A 7,485-nucleotide genomic window follows, 5' to 3' on the forward strand; every position below is an offset into this window, starting at 1 on the left:
GAGTGTGTGTGTGTGTGTGTGTGTGTGTAGGATAAAACTGTAATGGCCTTAAAGTTGTTACCTGGCATTTTTGGTTTCTTAAAATAGGCATCCCCATACTCCCTTTACATTATTCATTATACATGAGGTGCTGGGTTAAGTGGGCCGATAGGAAAATCTCAAAAGCAAAATGACAAATTCAGATTAACCACAGGAAGCCATTGTGTGTCCCTGTGATTTGTCATTCTTTTAAAATATATATAAGTAAGTGTGTGCCATGTCCTTTTGTAGCCATGGGAACGTTTGAAGGGAGAAAAATGGAGGGGCACCATCATGAGGAAACAATTATACCGCATTAGTCAGAGGAGAGCGATTTTCCCCTTGACTTCTTCCTCTCTGAATGGATAAACTTACTTGTGAAGGGCAGCTACCTTGTCCTCCTCTTAACCTGGCTTAATGTGACCTTAGTTTGTATTTCTAAAAACAAGCAGTATTAGGTTGGAAATGTATGTGTCTTTTCTCTGGAGGAAGCATTCCAACTTGGTTTAGACATATAAGATACTCTGTTTTATTCCTGGACTTGGGTGTTTAAAATCAGCTGAGGTTTATCATCATGCTTATATGAATAGTGTTTGTTTCCCTTCTAGATTTCCTTTATAAACTCCAAATAAACACATTCCTGCAGGTCAGAGAAAGTGTTTGATAAAAGCATAGAATTATGGCTTTGGGAAGATAAATTAAGTCACTTGTTGGTTTAGCAAAACTGGTTGGTGATTAGTTGGGGCCCTCACTGTTTCTAGATGAGAAGCTTACCTTATCCTGATTAACTTTACTTGCTGTAACTCTTATACCGAAAATTGTAGGTAGGATGTCCATTACTAAAACAAAACGAAGCAACACAAAACAACAAACCAAAAGCAGCAATACCAAATCATCACTACTAGCTAGAACAATGAGAAGGATTGAATTTCCAAATATATGCTTGTGTTTAACTCTTCCAATTACATTCTCATTGTCCTTTCTCTTGGATACAGATTGCTAAGATAAACAGACACTGATTAAGTGGTAGAAAGAGAAAGGTAAAATGCAACTGGAAGGGAAAGAAAAAAGTAGGGAGAAGCTGGCCTATGGATGTGGCTCTGAAGAGAAGACAGACAGGATTTTGGCATTCCTTGCTAAGCACATTCACTGGAGTAGAGCCATAAAGTTTTACAAAAATAATTATGGTAAATTAAAAGGATATTAGATATTGGATCTCAGACTAGGGCTGCTATAATACAGTTCTCTGATTCACACACCAGATGTTCTGCCAGTGAACTACTGTCTGGGCATTGGAAGGAGTGAGTTAGTTAGGTTTTTTGTGTTTGTGAAAAATCTCCTGGATTAGTAAAAAAATTTTCTAGATATAAAGTGGTTTTATTTGGGCTCATCACCATTGCCCAAAGTGTACTGAGCTTTGCACTAAGTGCTCAGCATTGGCCTCCTGTTCTCATTTATTCATTTTATGAGATGAGATGGACTTGGACATCACTAATGCAAACACAGGATTCATAAATTATCCTGAAGTTTATTTAGTGGCCTTGCCTCAATGGAGCTTAAAGCATAGCACATAAATTTTCTCTTATTTAGCCCCGAAGCATCACTAAGAAGCAGCTAGGAACTATGGCTTGCCAGACAGATTATGCTTGTGCCAGAGAAGTGGAGAAGCCTGAAATCTCTTGTCAAGTATCCCACAGGAAGGAAAGGTAGTCTTTGGGCTTTGGTCTACTGACCTGTGGATTAAACTCTATCCCTTAGATTATCCCATTTCTAAATACATTTATTCAATCAGTATTTCTATAATCACTTAGCATTTGATAGGCTTCTTCCTTGATACATTTAACAACGCCTCAGTTGCATATTAAATTATGGAAGAATATACGATTGCTTCACATAACAACATTCTCATCACCAGTGACAGTGTCCTACTGGTTTGAAGAAAGATATTCTTGGATTATGCATTTTATATCTAAATGGTTATTGTGAGACTGGTTGTATTTTCTTCTCCTACTCGTGAAACGATGTGAACAATCATTTTAAGGACAATAAAAAGTTGGTTGAAGGCTTTCTGTGTCTTTCTTTTTTAAAAATATTAAAATCTATTAGATCTGCTAACATATTCCGTCCTGTTTTATACAACATTTGCCAAAAAACAGTGTACAATAACTGTACTTACTAGCTTTCTTGGCTTAGAAAAGTGAGATTTGAATGCAGTAACTTTCTCCATAGACAAGAAGGTATTTACGAGGTTGTCATTATATTTTCTTCCAGAATGTAAGTCAGCAGATATGGTTTATTCCCTTTGTAATAATATTTCTATAGAGAAAGAGATGCCTCTGAGGAAATTATCAGCGATGATGATAGGGGATAGGGCTGATCTCACAAAAGTGACAATGAACATCACAGTTACTATCAAATCAAAGAATCTCTGTGTTATCATCATTCTTTAACAATCCAGTCAATTTACAGTTATTCATACAGCACACGGTAACTGAGCACCCATTATATTTAAATCACCAAACTAGCTATATTTAGGTGGATAATATACAGTGTCTGGGCTTCAGTGAACAGTCTGGTCTAACATGGGAGATGATGGATGTATAAACTGTTTCAATTACCCTACTGAGTGATTATGATATATAAGTAAATCAGGTTGTGGTTTGGAACACAGAGAAAGAAAGAATTATTCAACTTTTGTCTGGTGGATACTATTGGTGTTTCCTCTGCACAGATCCCAGCAAATTCCTTTTACTGGGTGGCCTTATCTCATCTTCGGTCTGCTTTTGTTTCTAATTGGCTGTGGCTCTCTGGGATGGCTGCCCTCATGCTACCGGAGCCTCTTTGCCCAATGCACTTTCAGAGACGTGGAAGTGCCTGGTGACCCTTAGACAATGACTGAGTGGTATGGGACTCTGCATGCCTGACTACCTCCCTGAGTTCAGACAAATCCAGAGGCATATAATAGAATTTATACTGATTTCTCTGTGGTGTCTTTTAGCATTATGCTGACAGTGCAAACTGAGTCCCCTGTTGATTAAACACCTTTCTGGCACTGATACGTTCTAAGATAGGCGCAGTGGCTCATGCCTATAATCCCAGCACTTTGGGAGGCTGAGGTGGGTGGATCACGAGGTCAGGAGATCGAGACCATCCTGGCTAACACAGTGAAACCCCGTCTCGACTAAAAATATAAAAAATTAGCCGGGCGTGGTGGCGGGCGCCTGTAGTCCCAGCTACTTGGGAGGCTGAGGCAGGAGGATGGCATGAACCCGGGAGGCGGAGCTTGCAGTGAGCCGAGATCGTGCCACTGCACTCCAGCCTGGGGGACAGAGCAAGACGACTCCGTCTCAAAAAAAAAAAAAAAAAAAAAAAGATCTGGAAAAGTAATGGTTTGTAGGATCCTAGGTCAGCCCTTCTGTGTAATAGGTCATATCATCATCATGTACAGGAAATGGACATCAGATGACACAGATTGTGAGTAATAAGTAGCTGAGTATGGCCTATTTGTGCCCTTCTTGGCGAGTTTATTCTAGTTTCTGAGCCGATCCATGAAATGAGAATTTTTGTGTATAGGGAAGTGGCACAAGGAAAGATGCATATAAATGACAGTGTTAGATATGTATCTAAGTGGACCTGATCAAAATTTGCAAGAGGTTGTTTCCAATTAGTTTTAAGATATTTGCATGTGCCTCAAGTTCACTTGCTTTTTTTTATTAAGATCACACTAGCTGTAGAAGCAGATAATCTCAATGGCTTAACCCAATTTATTTCTTGTTTTCATTATACATAATGGGTATTAATTATCAGTGAGTTTCTCTCCTCTAACCGGTGACTCAGGGACCCAGCCCCCTTCCATATTGTGGTTCTGCCATTTTCAACACATGATTTAATGTATGCTCATCTATAAGAAGCCAGTGGAGGGAAAAAGGCCGTGGAAGATACTGAGTGGAAGATTTGCAATTGTCCTTGAAGTTGTCTACATTACTTCTGTTCATATTGCATTGGCCAAATCTATCTGCAGGGGAGGCTGGGACATGTAGTCTAGCTGTGTGCCCAGAATGAAGAGCAAATGGGTTTAGTTCTCAGGGAGCATTCCCAGGCACACCTTATAAAGTGACATATGGGGCAGTAAATTGAGTTCTTTTGAATTTAGAAAATTGCTTTTGAGCACAGCACAATGAAAACTGAAAATGCCATTGGTAGCCTGCAGTTGATTCTGTAGGAGTCTTTTTAATTAACAGCTTAATTGGATAATTTAATCCCCGTTAGAATTGGAGATACGAAAATGAAAATGAGATACTCCCTGTGATCTGACAATACTGTGCTTTAATAAACACACCAAAGTGAGCCCGGAAATGAGCACCACAAAAGCATTACCATGATTTGTGATCAGTGAAAGAAAACCTGATCTATAATTTTAATTATTCCTAAATGGTTTAGATACATGTTTCATTTGAATGTGTATTTTGTTTTGTTAATTGGTTCAATTAGAAAGGTAACTGAACGTAAGAATCTGTGGCAAAGCCATGAATTTATAATATGTTCTAAGCTTTTAAAATATATACCATTGAGAAAGTAACTAAAATACCCTACAAAATACTGTTGAAAGTGCAATATTTTCTAGTATTTTCAGAGAATTTATATACAATAGTTTTTACTTCTCCATTGATTAGGAGATGAAAAATACTACTCACCATATTCTTGTTATATGCTTTCTCCACTTGAATGAGAAATTGAGGCTCAGAGTCCAAGAAATGAAGATGAGTGTCCATGTGCAAGCCACAAAAGTGCTGTTCTAATTAATTCTGGCCGGAGACTCCACTTTACAGTGAAAGAAAAACTGAGTAAGTTAAAATCCCAGTGTAAAAAGCTACCTAAAATATTGAGTATCATTTTCCCTGCCAGTCTGGCTGAAATGTCTGCAAATGTCCTAGACAAAAAAAAAGAAGTATAGTTTACCATTTAGAAGTACACTGTGTTAATTTCCAAATTGATTTAGAAGTCAGTGGAATCCCAGTACTTGGATAACAGTCAGACAGCCCTCCCACCCCAGTGACATTTGATGAATGTCAAAAATAGCCCAAAGCATATTTATTCCAAAGTTGACCAGATTTTCAATTGGCATTTGTATTTTTTTTTTTTTTTGGCCTAATAATAATCGTAGTGAAAATGGCTTCTGTTTGTTGACAGCCACTATGTCCCAGGCACTCTGCTGGGGCATGCCTGCTTTATGGCCAATCCTCACACCAATCTTGCACATAGCTGTTGCTGTTCCAACTTCACGGGTGAGAAACACGTGACTTGTCAAGATCACATTAGTAATTGCAAGAGCCAGAAATAGTCAATTTTGTCTAACTTCAGAGCCCATTCTCGAGTGTTCTCCTGGGATATAGAACAATGTTAACATGATTGTAACCTGTGACTTACTGAAGACTTGAGGTTATACTTCTATAGTAATCTGTTAGAAAATAATGTAAAGAAAGGAGTCAGTTTACAATAATTTATACTTACTGGTAGTTTCAAGTCCTTCAGAAAGGATTCTAGAAACTGCTCTTTACTGATAATGCTTGTTACCATTTATTGTGTATAATGTGCCAAACACGTACTAAATACCTTATTTATATTATCTAATTTAATTATCACAACAACTCGGATACATACCATTATCTCTACTTTACAGGTAAGAGACCTGAGGCTTGGAGAGGGTAATGACTTCATTCATGATCATTTAGCTAGCAACTGGCAGCATGGATTTGAATCCAGTTTGGTCTAAGTGCTTTCTTAGGCAAACGTTAACTATGGTAACTCTAAGTCCTGGATGTCCAGGCTGGGGTATCCCCTCAGTTCAGTTGGCAGACCTCCCTGAAATCTACCTGTGATCAGCCCCATGATTACCCTCACCCTGTCTGTTCAGTCCCTGAAACCAAAAAGTTTGCAGGTTACTTTCTCCAGAGAACAAAATCTTTGTGGCCCTGCCTATGGGTAGTTGAGAAACTTTTAAGCAATCACTTTGGTTTTGACCCTATGATGCATTCTTTTTAAAATTTAAGATTTGACAACACTGGGTGTATTTATCATATACAACATGATGTTTTGAAGTATATATACACATTATGGAATGGTTAAATCTCACTAATTAACAATTGCATTACCTCATGCAGTTATTTTTTGTGGGGAGAGCACTTAACATTCACTCTCTTTGCATTTTTCAAGAACATAATAAATCATCATTAACTACAGTCACCTTGCTGTACAATAGATCTTTTGAATTAATTCCTTCCATCTAACTGTAATTATGTATCCTTTGAACAACCTCTCCCTATCTTCCCCACCCTGTAGTCTCTGGCAGCCAGCATTCTACTCTCTACGTCTATGAGAACAACTTTTGAGATTTCACAGGAGTGACGTCATGCAGTATTTATCTTTTTGTTGTCTGGCTTATTTCACTTAACATAATGTGCTCCAGGTTCATCCGTGTTGTCACACGTAACAGAATTTCATTATTATTATTATTATTATTATTATTATTATTATTATTTTGAGACGGAGTCTCACTCTGTCGCCCAGGCTGGAGTGCAGTGGCGCGATCTCGGCTCATTGCAAGCTCCGCCACCTGGGTTCACGCCATTCTCCTGCCTCAGCCTCCCAAGTAGCTGGGACTACAGGCGCCCGCCACCACGCCCGGCTAATGTTTTATATTTTTAGTCGAGACGGGGTTTCACCGTGTTAGCCAGGATGGTCTCGATCTTCTGACCTCGTGATCTGCCCGCCTTGGCCTCCCGAAGTGCTGGGATTACAGGCGTGAGCCACCGCGCCCAGCCCAGAATTTCATTATTTTTTATGGCTAAATAATTTTCCCTTGTGTATATATACCACATTATTCCTCCCTTGATGGACGCTTAGGTTGATTCTACGTCTCGGCTATTGTGAACAGTACTCCAATAAACATGGGAGTGCAGATATCTCTTCAACATACTCATCTCATTTCCTTTGGGTATATACTCAGTAGTGGGATTTCTGGATCATATGGTAGTTCTAGTTTTAATATTTTAAGGAACTTCCATACTGTTTTCCATAATGGCTGTACTGATTTACATTCCCACCAACAGTGTGTAAGGGTTCCCTTTTCTCCACATCCTTGCCAGCACTTGTAGCTTTATCATGCATTCTGACATTTGCTGTTACCTAGAGCTTCCAAATCCTGAGGCCTTTTGGTATTCTACAGAGTAGAGTATTTCGGTTTGCTTCTAGTAGGGGGGTCCAATATTTTTGTCTATGTAGGTTTATACCTTTCAAAAAATATATTTTTAGCTTTTTGAAGTGACAGGGTGAGCAGATCTACATCCAAGTCTCCTACATTCAACTGGAAGTCTACATTTAATTTTTTTAGTGGGGATATTTAATAAAAATTTATTTGGAAAGAAATGCTGCTATAGATACAGTTCTATATGGAATTATTGCCTTTCC

This window comes from Pongo pygmaeus, chromosome X (assembly GCF_028885625.2).
Source record: "Pongo pygmaeus isolate AG05252 chromosome X, NHGRI_mPonPyg2-v2.0_pri, whole genome shotgun sequence".
In the NCBI taxonomy this organism is placed as follows: Eukaryota; Metazoa; Chordata; class Mammalia; order Primates; family Hominidae; genus Pongo; species Pongo pygmaeus.